Genomic DNA, 26,612 nt, shown 5'->3' on the forward strand with positions numbered 1-26,612 from the left:
TAGATACTCGATCGTCCGACGTTTTGCTGCTGTACCATTTAATTTAATAATTATATAAAAAATCGAAAGCAAAAAAATAAAGCCAAAATCTGTTGCCCAGGCACATTTTATAAGCAATGGTTGCTGTCAGAAAAAGGAAGTATAAAAATTCAAATAAAAGCAGATTCAGAAGGTGAAGTATATATGATTAATCCTAGAACTGGCTGTCAGATTAGAAGTGAGCAGTTATTGATGTGAAGAGGAAGTAAGTCCCCAAGATGTATGAAGGAAAATTGTTGCCCATATTAAGATATTTTGCATCAAAAGAAGATCTTGAATCTTTGGCCTTATTACAGATACGTTTGATGCAATATAGTTGAGGAAATACAATATTCTTGAAAACCTTTTGAGGATGTTAGGATTGTGATTAGTTGATAAATTGACTTTGAAATTAGTCTTTTTTTTTGTCGTGAATACTAGTTGAGTCCATATTGTTAGCAATGTTTATTTTTAAGTCAAAGAAATCTGCTTGATTACTATCATGATTAGTTTTTTTTTTAAGATTTAATGTGCTAGGATAAACTTGTCGACTGATTTCGTGAACGTTACTGTAGTTGAAGATAATTAAATCATCAATGTATCTGAAAGCTGCAATATTGAGAAAAATTAAATTTTTGTTTTAATTTCAAAGTAATTTCCAAAGTAATGCAAGGAAATATCTGCAAAACACTTGAAAAGCTGGTACCCATAGTAAAAAAAAATCCCCGTGGTGTTTTTTTTTTTTTTTTTTTTTTTTTTGTATAAACTAAACACCATTAAATACACTGCTGGCCACCCAAATTGCAACATCAAGAAAGACAAGAGATATCGCAACAATATTTATTTTGTAGATAACATGTTGACCAAGCATCAAATGATTAAATTTATAGACTTCTGTGAAGTGTGGTTCCTGCCAAAACCAGTAGTCAGAGTAGCCGCCATTGTTGGAGATCACCGTTGCCACACGCCTTGGCGTTGATTCAAAGAGACTTTGGATGTGTTCTTGGGGTACAGCAGACCAAGCAGCTTCCACGCGTTGCCAAAGTTGATCTGGTGTGGCACCTGGGGATGTAATCTGGGTCAATCGTTGAGCAACCATGGACCACATGTTTTCTATCGGCGAAAGATCCGGAGAGCGAGCTGGCCAGGGAAGCAATTCAATCTGGCGATTGACGAAGAACCTTTGCACAATGCGTGTCACGTGTGGTCGCGCATTATCCTGTTGAAATATGGCTGTGGGCAAGCCCTGAAGGTAAGGAAGGACAACTGGCTCCAACACCTCGGAGATGTAGCGCTGGCTTTTTAAAGTACCGGCAATGCGTACTAGAGGAATGCGAGAGTGATATCCAATACCGCCCCATACCATAATACCCGGTGCAGGACCAGTGTGGCGGTGCATAACGCAGCTGTTCAGCATCCTCTCTCCACGGTGTCTCCAGACTCGAATCCGACCATCGTGGTGTTGCAGACAGAAGCGTGACTCGTCAGTAAAGACAATTTCATTCCATTGTGCAGTCCACATCCTTCTTTCATCGCACCATTGGCGGCGGAGACGTCTGTGGTTCTGCGTCAAGGGTAGACGAAGCAATGGACGTCTTGCGGACAGACCACTCTGCTGTAAACGACGTCGAATGGTACGCTCAGACACTGGATGATGCGATACAGACTGAATGTGCTGTGCTATGGTTCGTGATGTGGCTGAGCGATCCGTCACTGCCATACGCACAATACGCCTGTCATCACGTGAAGTGGTGCACTGAGTTGGATGCGATCGAACACGTCGGTCCGTCGTACCCTCCTGCATCCAACGATCACATATCCGCATTACAGTTGTTCGGTTTCGTCCAACACGACTACCGATTTCCCTGAAAGATAATCCACAATCTCGGTAGGCCACTATCCTTCCTCTGTCGAACTTGGATACTTGATCAAAAGATGATCGCTGTTTTCTACGAGACATAATTGATCGTTTTTTTTGAAAAAACCACAAGAAAAACACAATTGCCGTGCTTCAAATCGTCGAAATCTCCAAGCCTTAAATAGCGCTTTGAAGTGACGCCACAGGCGCGCGTGATGTGCGTCTGCGCTGAAATTCTAATAATTTGCATATCTCACCTCCGCTAATGCATGTTGTAAATTTCATATTATTTGCATGCTTCCTTCAGGGTGTTGCATTTACGGTGGCCAGCAGTGTAGTTTTCAAAAATGTAGAATTTCGCAAAAAATTCGTTCATTCGTTTTTTCCCCAGTTTATGACTTGTTCATGATTATTTTAGAGAAATTCGCCGATTTTTATTATCTCATTATGGGGAATGATAGTAATAGTGAATAGATTTTTAAAATCAAAAGTCTCAATAGATTTATTATTATCAGTTTTGTGAGTAGTTCCAATACATGGGCATTATTAGTAATGAAGCCAGATTTGCTGTTATCAATTTCTTTGGGAATTCTTCAAAGTAAATTGAAGACTTTTAAATCAATTTTACCAATTACAAATAGCTACAATCATAAATTATTTTTAAATTCTTTGCTTCAGAGGCACACGTATGTGTACCTATCTTTTTGCGGAAATGAATGGTTTTAATGATTCTTTTTTTAAAGTGAAGACTTGTTGTTAGTAACGGTCGCTAACTAGTCAAGTAATCAAATAGTTAAGTTAAACAATTAGTTTTTCCCATTTTTTAGAATCCATTTTGACATACAATAAACACAAATCAATCGAAAATATATATTTTTGATGGTCTGTGTTGGCTCAGGTATGAAAAGGATATTACTTACCCAAAAAAATCAAATTCATAGCTGATTAAAAAAAATATTTACATTCTAAACATTATAATTTCAATTGTATTCGCACGTCACACTTTCTAACTTTGCAATACCTTCCTGATATTAGAAACCGATTTTCCGCGTAGAGTTTACACGCATTGACAATTTATTAAATTAACATTATGATTATGAAATTTATTGCATTGAGAGATTTATATATATATATATATGTATATAAATCTCTCAATGCAATAAATTTCATGAGGTGATATATATCTGATGATATCTGATGAGATCGGATCAGATATATATCTGAGATGATATATATCTGTCTTTATTCTGGTACAGTTGCGCCTGTTAGCAAAATTCTTATTCCTGAACAAATAAGGGTCTGCTTTCTTAGCTAATTTCAACACGAAGCAAATAAATTGTCCCGGTTTTCATTATTATTTTTTTATAAATCAACCAAGCATTTGTTGGGGCCAGGTCGAATATTGTGGAAAACGGGCCCTGGCAAATGAATGATAGGCGTACGGAATACTTTCAAGACATTCGCTCGACAATATACGTCATTTTGTTGTAAAATTCGACGACTTCAGAATTTATTTTCTGACTTTTGAGAATATATATTTCAATATATCAATGCAGTAAACGTTAGAATAATATTTTCCATTTCCTTACCCAGTAAACACAAAATATAATGCCTTTATGTGTGAACGTATCAAACGCGTTTCGTATAAAGTAGTCCTTGATGAGAATTTCCCTTCAAATTTATTTTTTATGGTTCATTATTATGCATACATAGGTACTATTATTTTTTCAATCTTTCAGCAAGTATAAATAAAGAACAACAGTCATCGCGCGTGCTCGAATTTCTACTAGCTTTTAGATAAGATTCAATGATATGCATCACTTTTTTTTTTGTCATGTTAGTATTTATATTTTGTAATTAGTCTATCAATTGGGATGTTTTCAATTAGCCGAAGTGAGCACATCTGTATTAGTAAAAAGTTGATGACACGAGTCGACGAAATATTTGCTGCACTTGGCTATGAAAGGGATTATAACGTTACCGGCCAAATTGACCGGTGATGATTTTTCTTAGTATATCTAGAAATATCTCAGCCGATTTTAGATAATTGAGCAGCAGCACTTTTAAGAAAAGTGAAGTTTCAACATTATAAATCAACTGGTTCATTATGAAAATCGAGCGAGAAGATCAAAAATTGTCAAAATTACTGGTGTAGTCCTTCTACTTTTTAAAGTAGGATGTGAATTCACTATTTCAATTATATTTTAAAATGCTTGATTCCCGTCATTTTACAAATCAACCCGTAAAGGATATTTTCCGGAAAATATTCGTGAAAACCTCGCATACTGTACGTTAAGAATATCATATTAAATTATTCGTATTGCTATAAATATAATATTTTATTGCCTGCCATGAATATTATATTTTATTATCAGTATGAATATAATATTTTATTATCAGTATGAATATAATATGCGTATTATATCCGTGTTATCCGTATTGCCGTGAACAACATACTGCATTATCCGTATTTGCTAGGGATATCATATTGCATTATCCTTATCGCTATGGACATTACATACTTTTATCTGTATTCATATTGATATGAATATCATACCGTCCTCCTTATACCATCACATGGAAATTTGCACATGAATGGGCAAATTTTAATTTTTTGGGTTCATCAGCTCGATTCATCACTCATTTGGAGATTATTACATATTGTGAATGTGTATTCATACACGTTACAAAACATTTTAGTAAAATAACATTCATAGAGTATATTGGTGGAGAAAAATCATTAAAACGTCATTTCCCCATTTTCCAAAATTTGCATATTCATGTCTCTCGCATTTAAGGAATACGACATTTTTTATAAATTTTACTGCATTTATAATATGAGTGTGTGTTATTTTTTAGTATTGAAAACTGGTGATTAATTTTTAATCATGAAACACCTGCATTCATATTTCACATTATCGTATTTAAATTTTTTTTTCCCCTCAACGTTCACAAAATGTCACTGTTTTTCCCTCTCTTGATCGTTGCCATCATCGTTTAGATATCATCATTTATCGTTTTCTTTTTCTTATAGAATTATTTTACAGAAATAATCATCATATTGGTCTTTCCTTTCGTTTCTTCGAATAAATTCCGCTCCTCCTTTCATTATAACCATCATCATGACAGTTTCTTTCCTCTGTCTTGTCTCATCATTATCATGATCTGTGCACTTCCACTTCATTCCCTTCACTGAGCCCAATATCCATCACCATCCCTCTTTCTTTCATCATCATTATAATCATCATCGTCGTGATCTTCTTTCCTATTTTCGTCTTACCGTTGTCATCATGCTCGCCCGTTTTTTTGTTTTTTTTTTCAGTTTAGAGATTTCAGTATTCTATATACGACAAAAAAACTCTGTTATTACAGTTATTTTACCTTAATAACTCTGTAATGCAGATCTGTTCCAACTGGCACTGTGTTCGAGAGTAATCCACCGTGCCATAATATATAGAAAAATTGCATGGCAGATAATAAAATATTTTTCTAAGACAGAAAAGAGACATTTAGCATAGCTGATTTTCATGGCCAAGGAATTTAGAAGGTAACAAACACATCAAAGAACACCAGAACTTTGCCATTGGATTTATACTGTTATCGAAATTTCTTACAGCCAGGCTGCGTGACAGAGTCCGGAATAAGATAGCAAAACACAATAAAACCATTTTTTGCGGACACTCGCGGGGGAAAAATGTTGTTCCGGAAAACTGGGGTGATCACATAATAGGAGGAAGGGGTGGGGGTTCTTGTTGAAACTGTAAGGTACAGTATTAGCAGTAACCGAAATGGTTCTTTAGTAGAAAATGCAATATATATATATACATATACAGGGTGATTATAAAAAAACTATCCCGACATATGGCCCCCTAACTATCATACCATTCACAGAAACTGAATGAAATTTTGGCATAAGGTATTTTGATGTATGCGCTCAAGAATGAGAAGAAGTGAGAAAATTTCGAAAATATAAAATGGCAACACCAAGTTCTTTGTATTGGAATGTGATCTCCATTGTGAAAAACCCTAAACAGCGTTCGAACGGCAACTGTAGCATGAAAATCACCGGCGATAGATAGGCTAAAAGTGAGGACAACCAATGAGGACAGAGAAGCAGCATAAAATAAAGCGTTTTATTGTGTTTCACAAATTTCCCACATGGCCTTGTGGAGCTGGGATCTCAGCCGAAGAAACGGTGTGACGAATGAAACGAACATTAATGCTCTGGTGCACGGCAAAGTCCTTTTTACTTTTTCCTTGCCTAGCTCCGGGGATTTTCGTGATACAGGTGCCATTTTAACGCTATTTAGTGTTTTTCAGTATGGAGATCGCATTCCAATACAAAAAAACTTGCCATTTGATATTTTCTAAATTTTCTCACTATAACCGTAACTGTTAGTTTTCCATGTCATTCTTGAGCGCATACCTCAAAATACCTTATGCCAAAATTTCATTCAGTTTCTGTGAATGGTATGATAATTAGCAGCCCATATGTCGGGATAGTTTTTTTATAATCACCCCGTACATTATATATATATATATATATATATATATATATATTATATATATATATATTTTTAAACCTTCCCAATAAAGTGCGTTGCATTTAATACGTAGTTTTTAAATTAGGCGTGATTTTTTGTTTGAAGATTCGCAGCACTGTTCCTATAATATATTATATCATTTTCGTTACCTATTGTCACCCTGTTTAGAAGATCATTTGACGTTTTTCTATCCTTTAGTCATGGAACTATTCAGCATCGAGCAACGATTACTTATTGTGAAAACTCATTACAAAAACGGAGTGCTACGCAGAGACTGTCAGTAAATTTCGCGCTATGTATGGATGTGACAATGCCCTACTGCAACAACAGTTTCAACGTTGGTGCAGAAATTCGAAGAATCTGGGTCAGTTGCAACCAGAAAAATCGCCCGATCAAATCCGTAATATGCGAACGCCGAGTTATCGTTAGTTTCAACGGTCGGATGACTGCCTACAAAGAAATCGGAGTTGGACAAAAGCTCGACATAATTTTCCATTATTAAACCTAAGTCCATGTTGAATGAATTTAAACAAAAAGTTCTGAATTTTGCTTCGAGTTTGGTTGACTTATTGCATTTTTAAAAACTGCGTAATTAGTGAAACACCCTCAGATTTCATTAACATTGACATTAGAACCGCGGCACTTTTGGAATATTCAGAACCGCTTACTCGGTCAAATTGACACGAACTTTGAAGAAACAGGTTTCATAGCGAAAACATGAATTTCTCTTCTGTTCCTGGGTTTTCCCTACTTTCATTCAATGTTGTTTAATTGTGTATTCCTAACGGGAAACTATATTTGTTTATAAATATAGAATGGACTTCAAAATTAGCTAAAAAATTATGTTATTCAGTTGAAATAATATTTAGTACACATTATTTGCATTTTTCAGTACAAAACTTTTTCAGTAGTCGCATAATATGACAAAGATGTAAAATAAGCGTGTAAAATTAAGTATCAGTAAGTCTATAACATGATAAATAAAATCTATAACTGCCAAATAAGTATCGATTTCTTACTAATAAGTGGGAATTATGATGAGCAGTTTGGAGCAATTTTTTTTTAAATTATTCCCGCACATTCACCGCATGTTATGTTGCACAACCCATGCAAAAATTAACAGTTTTGTTTTCAGATTTTGATGTTACCTGACATCAGACTCTATTTATTGATTGGTCTATTTTTTATGTTACATGATCAAGAGCGCACGAACGTTTCCTCTCGCGCAAGAGCAACACGTATTATGACAGCAGCTCCTCAATAAGATTTTAGAGAAACTGCGTTCGGAAAATAGTTCTGGCCTTTTGTACTGCTTTAAAAAAAATACAGGACTTATTTTAGTCAGACCTAGGATGCTGTAGAAAACGTGGATCGTTCACCTCCGTTATACTACCTTCACCGAATAATTTCTGGCCATTTGATCGGCTACAAATACGGCAAACTTTGCTGAATTGTAGAGTAAAATAGTTTCTGGAAGCTTTTTGGGGCTTCCACTGCCGATATCGACTGTCAGATGAACGTGCTGAGTAATAATACATTTCTGTGGTCAGATGGTAAAATGTCGCAAGTAACTTTTCCCAAAAAGTTGAGTTATTCGCATTCTGGAGTTTCGTTCATTTAAATTTTGGAAGGTCCATCTCTTCTAGTTTATAGGGAACCAACGGACGTAAATTACAATAAGTCTAAAAGCCACAGTATCACATTTTTACAAAATATTGTTTACAAATTTGCTCTCCTGAAATTGTGAAAAAGGAACTTTATTTTTTTCCATGATAAATTTTTCATTGTCACATCATTTGTTTCCCGTAAAAATGCAGTTTCACTATCTTCATTGCATCAGATAATATTGTTGTTCCATTTCGTCTCACCCTCCTTACTAAGCTCGTACTTTTAGGCTGTTAGCATTTCAGCCAACTTCAGTGTAGGGAAAAAAAAGCTGTCGGTTGAGGCATTTCTGCCTTTGTTCTCAAATTTCTTGATCAGTAGCATAACTGTGTGAGAGATGGAGTCGCTTAAGTCTCACATAGTTTTTCCCACCGTTTATACATACCCACCCTTGGATAGATTTCTTTCACTATGCCAACGGCCATTCCATGCTGATAACGCCGGTTCTCGTCCGATCACCGAGGTTAAGCAGCATCGGGCGCGGTTAGTACTTGGGAGGGTGACTACCTGGGAACACCGCGTGCTGTTGGCATCAATTTTGAGCGGTCCGAAGCTTACAGGAATTCCTCTCTTGAGACTGAAATAGATAAGCTTTCGCATCTGGAAATTGATTTTTTTTTTCAAAATCAAATCAAATTTATTGTTTCATATAACAGTACAAAAAAAGAGAAAAAAAAATTACCAAGGAGTCAATCAAAAAAATTACCCAATCAGGTAAATGCTAGCAAAAATTAGTATGGAAAACAGAATAGTCAACTAAAAAAAATCAAAATTATTCAAATTAAAATAAAAATTCATGGCAACGGAGGAGCACAAATTAAAAACAGTTGTACATGCTGCATCTAAAAATATAAATTTATTTTGGATGTTGGAATAAGCAAAAACGACTAGATGCAACATGTAAGTAAATAATTTGACAGCTGAGTAGTCTGTTTTAAATCCTCTTTCCAGGAAATTATTCTAATGTATAGTCCCTCTCCCTATTCAAAGACATACAGGGAAGAAAAACGGAAAACAATTTTTGGAGCGAAAAAGACAAAAAAATCTCAACATTTCTTACGACGTAGTTTTGCGTCAGAAATATTGGACGGATTAATTATTTTAATTTGATCATATTTAGGTTATTTTATTGCACAGAACACGTAACAATGTGCATAAGAATTGCAGCTAACAAGACAAAAATGGAAAAAATAAACAAAAATGCACAAGTTCATATAATCCGCTGTGTGACCTTGAAATGACTTCAACGATCTTTTTTAAACATGATAACAGGTCACCTCCTACACTTTTGTATTCTCTGAATGTTCTTATCCTTTCAAGATAAAGATTACGCATGTTATCTGTGAACCAGATAACATAAAAAAACCCGTTTTTTACGAACAAAGGTATAAAATCATGCAATTCAGAGGAGCTTTGGTTCTGAATTTAACCCACTGACTTTTTTTTTTTTTTTGCCGCTGATACTAATCGGTGTTTGAAAATCAACCCTAAACTTCTCTCAAATATTCGATGTTGGTCTTGTTGAAAACAAGAAAACATCCTTTCATTGTTCGGTTTATTCGCGAAGAAGCTGCAAAACGTTAGTAACGCGATGATCACCAAAAATAAAGTTGTCTCCAACAAAAACATGCTACTCAGAACTAGTGAGAATCAAATCGAAAATGTTACAATCTTCTGCCTTCAAACATGATTTCGCGTAAATCAAAACCCCGTCTACTTTCTAGCCAGTTCTATTTTTCAAGCAAGTATAGTATCCTGAGATGTGTAAGAAAGATTCATCCACATCGTTTGCACAAGATTCTGTCATGGCTACAAAGTCTAGACCCTCCACAAACCATTATATTTTCTAAAAAATCTTATTACGTAAGCTTCAGGCATTCATTAGCACACATTTTACTTTGAATATGACATCAGGATATTTTTTCAGACAAATTATGATGAAAATCAATTTCGTCTGTCAAAAATATTGGAGACGAAGAAAATCCCGACGTCAATGGTAAAGTAAGCGAAGCGTATTTCACGGCGACCATGACATTGACTCGCGATTCACATTGTGACAGAGGAACTAAAGAGAGCAAAGAACGCAATTCCAACAGAAAATTCTGCATATGTATACGCAATTACCAATATATATATTAAAAAAAATTATGCTTCTCACAAAGCAAGTATGCAGTTTCACCATAAATAATATATGAGGCATGAGGGAATATTGATATATGTGTACCACATGCAATGATTTCCCATTTCGAAAAACGATTCACCACTCTTGGTTATATTCGCCCTTCGATCCCCCCCCCCCTCCCCATTTTTACCTGACTTGGTACTTTCTCCGTTTATCGGTCAAGCAAATGGAACGTCGGAGTTAACGGAAATCAATAAATATAATACTAATAATAATAATAATAAAATATCCGTGAGTGCCTTTGCCCTTTTATTAATGGTTTCTGATCTCTTTTCTCCGCCATCGAAATACATCGACCATAAATATCTCTCTAAAAGTCCACTTACGATATCTTGGAAATGAATTGCGATGTTCGTAGTCGATGACGTTTCGTTTTACTTATACAAATAGGAGAGGGAGAACCGAGAGACTTTTATAGGGAAGCCGAGGAAAAATCAAGTAAATACGTACAGCGTTTATTTTATCGTCTTGTTTCGTGTACACTTTTCATCTATTTATTTCTCATCTAATGCGCAAGATGCGATTTCTGATCGTGCGTGAAAGGAAAACACGAGTTTTCTCGCACGTGAGATAAATTACACCGGCATTCGTGACAGCTCAACCATTTAGCAATAACAGTAGCAGTCAAAGCATTAGTGTTTTCGCAATGCGTCTCTATTTCCTGCAATAATACAATTCCACATTCTCTCATAAATTCATCTTGCTTTCAAACTTATTCCGTAATTGAGAAATTCTTCGGAATTCAGTAAATGAGTCATGATGTTTTAAATATGCACGTGATCATGGATGTTGTAGCAAGAAATCAGCAAGTGAGGAAAAACATTATCATTCTATTGTAATTTTCATGTTTTGGAAACTAAGAAACATTTCTTAGTTTCCAAAACAATTCGAATGATTTTTTTTTTTTTTTTACACTAGGAGAAACGAATGCCAGAAAATCTAGTATTCATATCACTCAAAATTGTGGATTCGTTTTTATAATCAGTATTGAAGTTTAATGGTAAAATAGCATAGATACCTATACAAGAAAAGCCGCGTTTATGTGTAACGCTATCGTACCTGCCATTTGTTTAGGATTAGATGTTTCACTATTCTTTGATCATTACCATAGGAAATTACACTTGGCTGTCTTATTAAGCTAAGTTTTGAAGGATTAGTTTGTCGATCCTTCACCATCCGTAGTCGGTCTTTGTGCCGCCAAGTAACAAGCACTTTCAGAACCTTAACTCAGTTGGTTTATCCCAGTTCCTGTCAGTTCCTTTCTATTCTGGCAGACTGAGAGATCTTGCACCTGCTGCTTCAGATCCTCGAAACTAAAATAACAAACCTCTGGTTAAAATGAGGTTTTCCTCTACTGCGTTATACCGTTGAAAATGAGGTAATATTAACTATCTTTAGCTGAGTCATGATGGAACATTAATATTTTTGAAAAGACTCTTGTGAATATAACAGAAATACTTCTCATTCGTTATGTCATAATTACAGTTTTATACTCGTTTATTTCGTCGTCATGATAAACCTACGTTCCTTCCTAATCTTGTGTGATTAATCTTCATGGAATCCGATATATCTAGGTAAATGTATCAACAGTTTACAGTGGGGGAATTAGATTCTTTGTATAGAAGAGGAATTTTTATAATCCATATTTATACTTGTTTTTAAGATTTTTTTTTACGATTTCAGACAAAATTCAGTTGCTTACTTATTACAAGTACATACTAAAATACGAATTGCAACTATATATATAAATAATCATGCTAAATTTTTCATGTAAAAACTGTGTAAGGGAATGAAGTTTAACGGGCAGGTTTATTTTAAACGAAAAAAATAATTCATATTACCGATGAAGTAGACTAGGAGTGTACAATAGGTTGGGCCGAAAAAAATTATTTTTGTTTTATTTTTAAATGCCTATTATGCGGGAAAGTTGCATCGTTTAATAATAAGGAAAACGACGTAAAAATTTAAAAATCGGTTGATATCTTCCGGACGCACACTGCACTTGAAGTTTATGGAAATTGCAGAAATTGTGAATATTTTTTTTTGAATTTTTTAATATTACTTAAAAAAACGATTGACACGCAAAAGTTTGTTCTGCTTATTTAATGATTCAATAAAGTAAAATAAATTAAAACATCCTTAATATTTCAGTGCTTATTGGTCAAGCAGCATGTTTGAAAAACAGGAATTTACCAAATTTTTGAAAGTTTCATTGTGCAGCTCTTCGCCCGGTTTGTCAGAACAAAACGACCCGGAATTCATTACAGGAGGTAGCTACACGTTGAGTTATACCCACACCCGACCTAATCAAGCTTCCAAAGTAACCGTGTGTGTGTAATTTACATTATATTTCAAAACTAGTCCCCAAAATTAACACGTTCAAAATCTGACTTTTGGGAGAAATCAGGCATAATTGATTTTAATAATAGCGTAGATATGAAGTACATCTCTAGCTTCATGTTTACATACTTTAGTTGAGGCCTCGATAAGAAGTTCAATACATCTCTCGACTGTCTGAGTGTGACGGCCAGAGATACTTTTCGGTGTCCTCTGATGTCGTTAGTGTCGGAATTTATGAGTGATATAATATACATCAGATTTACATTTCTATCAAAATCGGTCATTTCCGATTTCTTCCAAGTCAGTTTTTACTTGGAAAGGAAATATTAGAAGTGTGACCACCCGAATCCTAGTCAATTTTGGTAACTAGTTTTCCCATATATATGTTTTTTAACACACGCTTACTTTGGATGGTTGATTAAGTAGGGTGTGAGTGGAACTCAGCGTGGAGCTACCTCCTGTGATGAATTCTGGACCGTTTTGCTGCGACAAAACGGGCGAAGAGCTGCACTATGGAACTTGGAAAAATTTGGTTAATTCCTGTTTTTCGAACATGTTGCGCGGCCAATAAACATATCAATATTAATGATGTTTCAATTTATGTTACTTTATTGAACCATTAAATAAGCTGAACAATTGTTTGCGTTGTCAATCGTTTTTTTTTTTAATTAATATTAAAAAAATCAAGAGAAATGTTCAATTTCCGCCATTTCCATAAACGACCGGAAAATATCAAACGATTTAAAATTTATTTACGTCGTTTTTCTTATGTATTATTAAAATAGGCAACTTTTCCGTACTATAGGCATTTGAAAATAAAAACATTAAATTTCCGATCCACTCTATTGTACAATCTCCGGCCCCGAAACAAAATGCGGCCAGTCAAATGGTTCCACTTGGCCCACGAATGATGTTTCAGTAAAAGAAGTATCAGTACACACAACATGATATGTATATTTGGCGGACACATATTCCCTCATTAAAAAAAAAAAAACGATAAATTCATAGGGGAAATTTTCAGTTATCGGCAATAGAAAATTATCGATATGATATTTTGTTTATACATGAGAAATCACCAATACCGAGAAATAATTTTTTGCTGTAGATCAATTGACTGAAATGTAATTCACAAAAAAATGTATATAATTTCTAATTATAACGTGAGAATTTAACATAATTTATTAATTATGAAAATAATCTGTCTTTGATTTCAGTGGGATTATTGTAGGTGTAGTTGAAGTAAATCTTGGTTAAAATTCAAATAAGATTCGTTGAAAATACGATGGGGGGGGAAGAGGTCACACTCTTATAAAGAAAAGCAATTACAGGAATGTCCCGTAAAGTATGAGTGTTATAGAGTGATATGATTACCCTATATAGATCAGTTTCTTTCCTTTTAGCATTACCAATATCAGATATCGGGCCCATTGACAGAAAATTTGTGATCCCCTGATGCCGACAGCTTCCGTGATTATGAAACACCTGAATAACTAACGTTACCTTAATCGCAAAATAGAATAATATTCATCGATGTCAGTGTTCTTGCAGAGATAGTCCGTGGACCAATTCCGGTTTATGGAAATTTCCTGGCCGTCCGCGTAATATTTTCCCAATTCATATAGACCATTGAATAATTTTAGATATCGAGTTATAATTTCAGATTTCCAGTAGTCCGAGAAATCTTTCAACTCATTTTTCAGTTGTAAAATGGTGAGCACTGGTCTAAGAAATAGTTCTTACTCCTAATCTGGAAGAGATATCGGCAACCGGATAATTCCAGTTCTGGCTTTCATCGCCGAAAAATGTGATTTTTTTCACAATTTTATATGAATTACTTATTCATGATTTTTAAAAGAAACCTTCCTCATCTCTTTCTGATTCCCGTGCTTCATCATTCAAATATTGCAATTCAATTCTCTCAACGCTACTCTTTTTTCAGTACGTGTCTCCACCTGATTCACTCACTGAAAGAGCATACCCCGCATGCGGGCAAAGGCAACAACGATTTAGTAATTAACATACACCTAATCTAATTAAACTGAAAAGTTCAATGTTTATCTACACATAATCATATTTCATCAGCAAAATTACTAATTATAATCGATGTTAAATCGATGTTAATCTGAGGAGGAGAAAACCATTGAGAAAAGAGGAAAGTGTGCGAACACCTATCAAGATTTCGTTTCGAAAACGCGTTGAAAACGAAGCGTGTTAAGATTTCACTTTATTAATTACAAGCTTTCACAACCATTTGGAGCAATGCCAAATGAATTATACAGAATGGCAGCAGCAGCAGCAGAATAGTGTTATACATCCTATGTATTATTACCAGGGTGAGGATCGTAAAGTTATTAAAACGAGCGTTCGAGCATTGCGTTTTCCTAAAAGAATTGATTTTATAATCAAGGGCTTGTATATCTTAGTCCCGGCATATTTCTCAAGGTTTGTATGTGTGTGTGTGTGAGAGCACCGACGTCATTAAGCCCTGGAGGGGTTTGAAAATCATTTTTCATCCCTACCTCTGAAAAGATATCGTTCGCTTTCCAGACCCTTATTTATTCCATGTGGTTGCAAAATCACCTGTTCAAGGAGAGAGAAGGTCTCGGGTAAGGAAATTTAAAATTACATGCTATGCATTCCTTGTTTGTCATAAAACTGCCCGAAATCCGTTAAAAAATAAATCTTTGTTATTGTGATTATTTGTCAGCATGGAGATTCCGTTAGTACCTATCTGTCAATATCACCCTAGAATTTTACCTAAAAAATCTATCTCTAATGGTACTTATACTATGTTTCGTGCACATATTATTCAAGAGTTAAAGAAGTAGCAAACAGAAAGTTGAAAGAATCTGCATTTTTCCCATAGTGTCATAATTAGTCAAAAATATATATATATCTGAGTTGATGACAATAATAATATTTTTCTGTAACTATTTTCAGTTTCTCTCCAGAAAATACATGCCAGGATCAAAAAGTAAGGAAAAAATATTTAAATTCAATAATTCCGAACCAATCAGTTAAAAATACAAATACAAATACAAATACAAATACAACGCCACAACAGGCAAAATGCCCAACGAGGTGGCTGATAAAAAGATGCCCATAAAAATATGGTTGTCATATGTTTCAAAAATACAGCAACCCAATTAAAAATGCAATTAACACAAATTACAAACACTATATACACATGAAAAAATATTATACGATGCCCATAAAGAATACTTATGGTTGTCTTATTCTAAGAATGGATAGCTTCTCGATTTACCCCAACATGTTTATCGTATTTCTTTTTAAACGTGTCAATTGTGTTACAATTTACTACCTCCGGGGGTAAGCTATTCCATTTATTAACAACCCTATTGGAGAAAAATTCCCTGCGACACCATAACCTTGCATTGTCCCTCACCAATCGATACTGGTGTCCCCTTGTAAAAGCAGTCGATTGGCGGTGTACTAAAAGTTCATGGTCCATCCTATCCATCCCATTGAAAATTTTGAACACTTCGATCATATCTCCTCGACACCTGCGTTCATCCAATGTAAACATATTCAAAAAATGAAGTCTTTCTTCATAACTCAAGCCCTGTGTGCCAATAAGGACACGCGTAGCTCTTCTCTGCACCCCTTCAACCAAGTCTATGTCCCTCTGTAGGTATGGTCTCCAAAACCTTACAGCATACTCCAGTCCAGGACGAACTAAGCCTCGAAAAAGAGGAAGAATGACTTTAGGAGAACGCGAAGAGACCTTTTTGAAAATGAGACCAAGCATTCTATTCGATTTTTTGACAACCGCTGAACAATGTTCAGAAAACTTAAGTCGCTCGTCAATGAGAATTCCCAAATCGGTGACTCTAGTTGCATCCGGGATAGTGACACCATTCAACTCGTAAGAGAACCGTGGGTTGTTCGAACCAAAATGAGCGACCATGCACTTATCTACGCTAAACGTCATGCTCCATTCATTTGCCCATGCTGCAATCTTGTTTAAGTTGGTCTGGAGCAACTCCCTATCGCTTTCATTCCCGATTACCCCCATTAGCTTCACATCATCCGCGAATTTGCTAGTAATTCCATCGATACCCTGATCGAGTTTATCGATAAAAAGTGAAAAAAGTATGGGGCCAAGGACACTTCCCTGAGGAACTCCACTTGTGACGTCTGTCCAACCAGAGAATTCCCCGTTCACCATAACTCGTTGCGACCTATCTCTTAACCACGATTCTATCCAATTCAGCAAGTTGCCCCCTATTCCAATCTCGTGTAAACGCTTCAAGAGTTTGCCATGTTGGACCCGATCGAATGCCTTCTGGAAATCAAGGTAAACAACGTCGACATTTTTGCTCTTACCCAAAGCCTTAGTCACGTAATCATAGAAGCAAAGGAGGTTAGTTACACATGACTTCCCCTTCCTGAACCCATGCTGATTATCCGACAATACATTATTCTCGTCTATCCACTTCACAAACTGCCTTTTGATGATAATTTCCAAAATTTTCGAGAGGGAGCTCGTCAAACTCACTGGACGATAATTAGACACCACTTCTCTACTACCCTTCTTAAATATCGGAACAACGTTAGCCAGTTTCCAATCTCTCGGGACGATACCCTCAGCAACACTACTCCTGTATATCTGTGCGACTGGCCCCAACAATTCATTAGCACCTTCCCTGAGAACCCTGGGATAGATATCATCTGGTCCTGGTGCTTTGCTTGCACATACATTTCTTAGAAGATTTAGGACCTCCACGTCTTCCACTTGAATATCGTTGAGCGTTTTATTACCCCATGCAACACCCGTATATCGAATATCATTATCTCCATTAAAAACCGACGCGAAAAAGTCATTGAAAGCACTACACATGCCTACATTGCTCTCTACTTTTGAGCCTCCTATCGAGAGGGGGCCAACTGTCCCCTTACATCCATTATTGACGTATCGAAAAAATGATTTTGGGTCAGAGCCAATGTTATCTGCCAACCTAGATTCAACTTGCTTTTTACTATCCCTTATCGCTTTCTTCAACAGTCTTCTTTTATCAGTAAACAATGATAGGTCACCTCGTCCACTTTTATACTCTCTGAATGCTCTTTTCTTTTCAAGATAAAGGTTCCGCACGCTATCCGTGAACCATAGAGGGTGTGATGTACAAACACGCTTTTTTCGAACAAAGGGTATGACGTCGTGCAAAACAGAGGACAGCTTCGTACTAAATTCTTCCCATTGACTTACCATGAAAAGATTCTGTTTGCACAGAAAAGGTGACTGAGATAGAGACAGAGGAAAGCCGGATTTATTTTCAAAAATATGTATAAAAAATAATTTCAGCAATGGTACGAAACAGCCTTATTCCAGAACTGCAATCGCTGCATACAGTAAACTTTATGCAAGGCTGGATATTACCGAATATTGCTACTATGCCTGTGGAACGATTAACGCCTTCAACATTCGGAGAGGATAGTGTGTTCAGTCGATCCTTTCCGCCTGCATAGCCACCCAGATTCCCCAGACCTCTGTCACTTTGTGACATTTGGCTGTGGGTATATTTGAAGTCAAAGGTCTACCGCGGTAAATCAGCACCATTGACAGCATTGGAATATGTCATTCGGGGCAACACATGTATGCCATACCGAACGAAATGTTGCTTAAAGCTATGAAAAGCCTGATTCCTCGTGTGACATCTGTGCTACTGAAATACGGACGACACATTGAACAATGTGAGCCGATAGTTACAAATGTAATCAAAATACGAACACAATACACCACAACAGTGAATTTCCCAGCGGGGTGGCTGAAACAAGATGACTATGAAAAAATATGTATATCAAATATAACCGAAATACAGAAACCGAATATAAAAGCACATATCACGGGGAAAAAAACAACAACTAATAATCAATAACATAGTGCATTGCCAAAAAAAGCGATCATGGTTTGTTTCAATCTAAGTATGGATAGCTTCTCTATTTTCCCGGTATGTTTATCATACTGCTTTTTAAAAATGTCAATTGTGCTAGAACTCACGAATCCCGTAGGTAAGCTATTACATTTATTCGCAACTCTATGAGAGGAAAACACCCTTGGCATCACAACTCATAATTGCCGCTTAACAAACGATACTGATGTCTCCTTCTCGAAGCATTTGATTAATGATGTATTAGCAACTCATGGTCCATCCTATCCGTAACGTTGAAAAATTTCAACACCTCGATCATATTCCACGATACTTGCATTACTGTAATGTAAACAAATTCAAGAAATCAAGTCTTTCTTCATAGATCAAGCCTTGTGTGACAACAAAAGCAAGCGTAGCTCTTCCCTGCACCCCTTTAACCAAGTCTATGTCCTTCTCTGGTACCCCGGTCTCAAAACCTTAGGGCATACTCCATTTCAGAACAAACTGAGCTTCAGAAAAGCGAAAGAATGACTTTAGGAGAACGCGAAGAGTGTTTTTTAAGAATTAAACAGAACATTCTATTCTATTTTTGACAACCACTGAACAATATTCAGAGAAAAATGCATATTAATTTGGCATATTATCTCATATAATGCATAGCTCGGAAACTGCAGCACCATCAGTTAGTCAAAGAACAAATTAATCTCGTATTATATATTTTTAATTTTTAGAAAATGAATCTGATTTCATAGCCAATCTCTATGAGCAAATATATTTTTTTAACCTTTATTGGTTCAGGAAGTATTAGGTTTTAAAGTTTTACCTGACTTATGAATCATCCGGTACATTAAAATTATATTTTTTTGGAAAACTTCGTATTTGAAATATATTGCGTGGCACGGTACTAGAATATATGAATACTTAGAATATGCGTTACGTGAAATATCGAGGATAAAATTATGGGTTACTGTGGATTTTGTTGGGAATTTTCATGAATATGGATCACAAAAAAGAATAAGATTGGAAGCGATATTAGATTCTAGAGAAATGACTCCACGGTGTATTCTTTTTTTTTAAATCGATGTGGTTAGACTTGACATTCATTTGCATATAGCTATTTGCACATTTTGCATAAAAATTATGTTATAGATATGGAGAATAACAAGTAAAAAATGTTTATATAATCGGATAATTTCGTGGTGTGATGTTATGCGCCTGGTTACTCAACAATGAATACATACACAGCAGAACTTGGTTAGTTCAAATTTCGAATGATTCGAACTTTAATGAACCCTCCTTGACATTTCTTGCTTGGCTAACCGTTGATACTAGAGACATACTTACAATCAATAAAACTTTCCAAATAACGTGTAGTACATAGATATATCATTCATGTTTCAGGGATTGTATAAATATTAAAATAAAAATGCTAATGTTTTATACCAACACCCTTTTCTTAAAAACACAGTTAGAAAAAATATTGTCTGTCTCTCCTCATGCCAACTAAAACACTTCCAAGTTTCGAGGTGCAATATGCACTGAGGTATTCAAATTCGAAAAACCAAAGAAACTCGAGGAAAAAACAGCGTCAATGTGGTTTTCCAACATTTAATGTTTTTTTCCTAACTTTTCTCCATTTTGAATTCGAATATCTTAGTGAATGTTGCACTTAAAAATGTGAAATGCTTTTACAAGTTATTAAATCCGAAAACAGTGAGGTAATACAGAAATGTCCCTTCACAAATACAAGTCATATGCTCACCTTATCGTAACCAAGTAAATGTATTATTCTTCAGAGCAGAGCAGTGACAAGGGAGTGTTTATTATCCAGATATTTTACATGGTTTGGCGGCTGTCCATCAATCGTAAATATCCGAGATGTGGTGAAGTGTACAATGGTACATACTGCAGTTGTTATTCTGTTACTAATGGTATTTTTACGGTATGGTGTGCAATAATTAAGAGCAAAAAATCTACAGTGAAAGAGGGACAGTTATATGTAGCAAAATGTTCTCGAAAGCAACATCGTAGGACGTATTTCGAGTGTTTGCAAAGGATGGCTTCCAGCAATGATTCCTTAAGGCTGTCACGAGAGGGTATTATATAAAGAAGATTGTAAAGATTGTGCAAGAGTGTTGATTGATTTTAAGCCAATAGCATTATTCACGAGATATAGCGCTTCAAAACTTTTTCATATCTCTTCAAACCTGAGCAAAAACAGACTATAATTATTGTTATTTAATTGATTTGTTTCTATTGTAAGTGAATATTTCATTGTAGAAGAAAGATTTATTAATCAATCAATTAATTTTGGTCGATATTTTTACTAGGACCCTTTGAGTTAGGTACTCATACATGTACCTCATGTCTAAACTTGAAAAAAAAATCATTCAAAACCATTTTATACCGTTTATATTTGTATCTCTGGAGCGAAGAGATTTTGGTAGACACATGCTCAAAATCGCCAGAAAGCCTCCTTGAAAAAAATATGGCCCATTTCTATTGCGGATCAATATAATGAATCATTCTGTTGAAGGGTCAAACAATTCAGAATAAGGGATTTCACGCCAAGTCCTCCAAACCTTTGAATCCTTACGTATTCCGTGTTATGTGTGACAGCCTTTATATGCATTTCTTTTCATCGCTAGATAAATAAATAGGCATACGAGAGATGCAAAGATCTGCAATTGAAGTAAATGCATATCGAAAAACTCTCCCTTTTGTCATCTCGCGCATTATTTTGCACTGGGGCAGAATGAAAGCCCTGACACAATTCTTTCGCCACGTATTGAATAAAATGAAAGCAGGAAAAAAATGGGCATCCCGGAACGATAACAGCGAAGTACGGAACTCCTCCAACAGGATCATTGATTTCTGTCTCGGAGAATGTTTCGGAAATACATATAATACTATATACGTACTTTTTTGCTTCCTGATTTTTTTTTTTTTCTGCATGTCTTTTACGTTTGATATTGACTGGTGGTTTCCTTATTTCTTTCCGTACCCGCAATACATCAAGATGCGCAGTTTAGCAATGGTAATAGCAATTTTTCTTTCTTATGCACTCTCGATTTAACATACCCAACCAACTATGCAAAAATCGATTAGTCGCTATCACTCGCTTCGTTACTGGAACCGGGAACCTAGCGATGATAATAGCCAAGGCTGATAAAAAGAGAAGATTGGGGAGAATGTGAAAAATAACCAGCTGGAGAAAAGATCTCTGATGTGAAAAGGACCGTTGAGATACACATTGTGCATATCAACGGTGCGATGCACATGCGTATACTCATAGTAATATGTTTCATGTAAAGAATTTTAGTTTGAGTATTTTATGATGCTTTTGAAACACATGCATATGTTGCGGTAGAAGTGATAAAATGATGATTTGCATAGCATTTTCCCATTCATTCATCATTCCAACAACAGTAAACCTGGTTACAGTTGGAGGGAGTGAAAACCTAATGACATAAGTTCACAAAAAATAACAAATAAGAACAAAACAGCTTAAAAATACAGAAAATAAAACAAATAAAAATAAAAATTACGCCCGATGAATTAAAAAATTAAAAATGGTTTAAAAGACGAATATAGTTGATAATAAAATGAAAAAAAGGATAGGTAAATAAAAAACAAATATATAAAATTTAATATAAAATTTAATATTTATTTATTCCAATGTTGTTTGGCCGAAGCGTATGATACAGAATGCGGTGGTTAAATATGACAAAAATGACGATTGATGTTATATGAAAATTCGGAGATCGTTGTACAATCTGCAATATTTAGTGGGAGGTTGTGTCGATTAGTAATTGGTTCTGGGAAGAAACTAAACTTATGATAATCTGAAGAAGATAAAATGAAAAATAAGAAAGAAGAGGAAAATGCGAGGGTTTAATTGAAATGTTGGGAATGCCGATATTAAAAACCCGATGGGGAATTTTGAAAAAAGAAATGTTAAACGAGAGATAAGTCTAAAAGAGGAATATGCCAATATAAAATTGAATATAAAATTTATAAAATTCAATATAATATTTAAAATTGTGAATGTAAAATATATAATATTGAGGATAAAAAACGTTTTACAGTATATAAGGTGATTTCTGAAACTCTCTGAAAAGTATATAAAAGGATCTAAGTGTCCTGTTCGAATCGATGAATTGAATCATTATTGCATATTACATATACATGTGTTCTGCAGTTCCTAAATTGCAAATAAATTATAAGCTATCCTTTGATACATTGGCATATTATAGTTAACTTTATGTTAAATTTGAATACAATAAATATTATCATGAAATAACTCATGGAAAATTGATATCTACGGTCATTTAGACAAACAACATGAAATAACGAGCGTAAAAATGTAACACTAAGGACATTATGATCAACGCCAATCTTCCTTAAATGTATACTGGGTAAACTACAGTAATTTTATTTTGTAATGATAAACAGGGTTCCAATTAGCATTGAACGACCGGACACACTACGCTTCCCATCTCAGAGAGATATCGAAGCTTTCCTGGGGGATGGGTGTATCCGGAAATTTATTAATTGAAAATAATCATATAAATTAATTGAAATTTATTTATGTGAAAATAACAAACAACGATATACATATATACAATACATATTCCAATTAGCAGAAATATTCAAATTTAGATAGAATATGAGAGTATATGAAAGTTAAACAGCACAATTGTAAGTTTACTATCTTCAAAAACTTTGGTAATTATGTATCATAATGTAGCCAAGATTTTTGTAAGAATCAAAAACAATATCATTAATGCATTTTGAGAAAGTAAAAAACCGTACAATATAAGATACTAAGATCAGTCCTTGACGAAACAATTTTATTTATATGGTATGAATGAATTAGAGTTGAAAGTTTACTAGTATAAGAGATCATAAAACATAATATTGGTAAGTTTATTAAATTTTATTTCATCTCTCAATTTTACCGCTGTATGTATATTTCCCAGGTGATGTTGATTAGTTTAATAAATGTATGTGGAAATGTAAAAAAACCCTCTACCATTTATATATTCTGCTCTACTTCAAGATTGCAATACATGTATTTTTCAATAAAAATTAGGTTAAATTAATGTAGGGTTGAAGAAAATAAAAACATGGAAACCATTATAAATCTCTAATACTGGTTTTTTTACTCCAACCAACGTACTCAAAAAAGCCAACGTTGCCGATCGGATCCGTCATCTTAGACTCAATTTTATGAGTTACGTCCAGTGAATTCGAAGGGTTCACTTGCATTGGCAATGCGTGGCATCTTCATTACTAGAGATAGGAAGATTACATAAAAAATGTTCGAAATACGCAGCCAAAAAAAAAACACTAAATTGCCTAATGTACGCATTAAAAAAAACTATAATTAATGGAAAAAAAGGAAGAGTAACTAAAAGCTACGGCATTAAGGTCCGAAATCTGGCTAAAAATTGACTCACGACTGACTCTACTGTTTCAATAATAAATTAAACGCCCATTAAAATGGTATATAATAATTTGCGATCCGAAATTAGTTCACAATCAAGAGCTGGAGGATAATCGCAAGAAAATAATGCAGTCCATCAGGCTTATGACGTTTTTCAGAAAAACCATCATGAAAAACATTGTCGGCGGGGAAAATGTTTTAAGTCTTTCATTGGCAAGCATTGTAATATCCGGAGTAGAAAAAATATTGAGGGGTTATATAAAGCAAATGAATATTTTCATTGCATGACAAAAACATATATGTATTGTCAGTATTTAAAAATATATATTGGATGTTTCACACTACTGATACAATTAACAGTGATTTCAATAGTATAAAATGTTGTTTATTGTCTGACAACTTACTTTACTGTCATTGACTTAGTTTATATATGATAAATTTTATTAAAATATTAACTTGGAACAAAATTACTTTAAAGAAAATTATAAAAATATTCCTATAATATGTATTGATTCAGAAATTTGATTTTCTTATTCTTTAATGTTTTCAGTCAACAACAGATGTCACTAAAACAATTTTTCTTTTAGTTTGATGAACAAAATTTTCAGAGCTCTTTCGATTTCTTAATCAATTTCCACATAATTTGAACATATGATTATTATTATTTAAATAACATGTTTGAGAAGTTTAAAATATCCCCCCCCCATTCCATCACCTACAATGAACAATATCAGACTGGAAGCAAACAACTTATTACGGGGATTACGTTTAAACTTCAAACCCTTCTACCTGGAGGGCAATTGACAGAGTCCTCCTACTAAGGATTGAAAATTCAAAGATATATAATACAATATACACTAATAATTATTTTCAAATCCTCAATGCTCAAAAAGCTAAAGTTCTATCGCATATGGCCTCTTAAATTCACGAGTAAAACAATAAAACAATACGATAAATCAATATTCAAATAGGAATTCACGATAAGAAAAACTCGAAACAGACATTTTTACAAAAAATGTTTAAAAGGCGTTTATAATATTTTGCCTGAATTAATAATTACTAATACCGAATTCAGAAATTGAATTTTCAGGATGTTATGCCGAACCTAATATTTGGAAAGAATAGTGATTTGTTTCCCGGGAATCGGGAAGGGGACCCTGGTTCGATTCCCGGAAGAGAGAAATCGATTTTCTTTCCAAATTTTAGTTTCGGCATAAAATCCAGAAAATTCAGTTTCTCAGTATGTTTCGGGCCAAAAAAATACCATCTCTTAATACAATACTGAGATGTTGATTATTCGTGGGTAACAACAAACCTGATAAATTCTTGGTGTATGTGTGAGTGTCAACAAAATTTGTGAAACTTATCGAAACAGAAGGTAATTATTGAGTACAAGTATACAAATACTAAAAGTTATGGTACGGTACCCACAAAAAAAATTATGGATGTGTCTTCATCTATGGATGGATAACTTCTCTATTTGCTTACTAGATGGTATACGATGAATATGAACCAGGATTTCTTTAAGGAAAGATTGATATATTTTCATAACATTAAATTAATATTTACATACAATGGAAATTATAATCACTTAAAAATAAAACTTTTTTTGTCATATTCTCATATCCAAATCTAAATGATATGTTATTTCATGTTTATGTCGAAGAACCTGGTGCACGGACTGCAAGAGGCTAATTTGTGTTTTTTGTTTTCGCATTTCCATTACTCTTTCTCTGCGGTTTTCTATTCATTTCTGAATATATAATTGCCAGAAAAGAAAGAAATATGTAACAATGTTTTATTTTCAGTTTTGTTAACAATGTTAGCAATAAAATAATAAATATATTTTTTAATACTTATCTACGGTTTTTCTAAAGCTCACAAAGATGATCAGGGTATTTCAATACTCTGTCCTAACTCAGTGGCTGTAGAGCACTATCGAATACAAGATATATATTTTTTAATTCTTTTGTTATTAATTTACTAATTGGAACACTACCTAGTCCTAGTCACACTACCACAAATTCGAAACACTTGATTCAACATCTGTGCTCAAGCTATGATTTGTTTTCAGGGCAATAAATGAGCCTCGCCACCGCTTATAAAAAGTGATTCCATAATTGCCTTTCGCATTTTACTGATCCTATAGGCATACTTCTAATTAGATGTGTCCAAATTGGCATCAGATACGGCATTCATGTTGCGAGGAATTGTATTGTTATTAAAATAAAAAAAAACATACCGTATATACTCGTGTATAAGCCAACTCGTATATAAGCCGACCCCCCTACTTCATGACCACCAAAACCGCAATAAATTGAAAACCCGTGTATAAGCCGACCCAAAAAAAATCCGTGCATTTCAGAGGAAAAAAATTCGTATATTTTCATACAATATGAATAGCTTACGGAAATTTACAATAGAAAATGATTTACACTTTTTAATCCGTTTCTTCTGAGTCTCCAAGCTCATCATAATCTATCAGATCATCATAGGGGTGCGTCCAGGGCGTCTTAAGAGCATCATGGGCCGACGGGCCAAATGATTTTTCTGAGGTCCTAACAGGCAAATTTTCGAAAATCTCAACCAGATCCCATTTTTGTGAGGCCTCCGGGCCGTGCCCGGGTGGGCCCATGCCTTAAAACGGCACTGGGTGCGGCAT

The 26,612-nt window shown here is 34.7% G+C and overlaps 1 protein-coding gene and 1 non-coding gene across 2 annotated transcripts in view; one reads left to right on the forward strand and one right to left on the reverse strand.

Moving 5' to 3' along the window:
- LOC149071758 (lachesin-like) overlaps nt 1-26,612 on the reverse strand; it is a 252,820-nt gene that overhangs the window by 96,900 nt on the left and 129,308 nt on the right. The gene's annotated exons all lie outside the window — the stretch shown is intronic.
- On the forward strand, nt 8,499-8,617 carry LOC149071759 (5S ribosomal RNA). The gene has a single exon (XR_016194670.1). It is a non-coding gene; the product is annotated as a 5S ribosomal RNA (ribosomal RNA).

Source organism: Pholcus phalangioides, unplaced genomic scaffold (assembly GCF_987345545.1).
Source record: "Pholcus phalangioides strain wild (caught in Gottingen) unplaced genomic scaffold, Ppha-v1.0 ptg000018l_1, whole genome shotgun sequence".
Lineage (NCBI taxonomy): Eukaryota > Metazoa > Arthropoda > Arachnida > Araneae > Pholcidae > Pholcus > Pholcus phalangioides.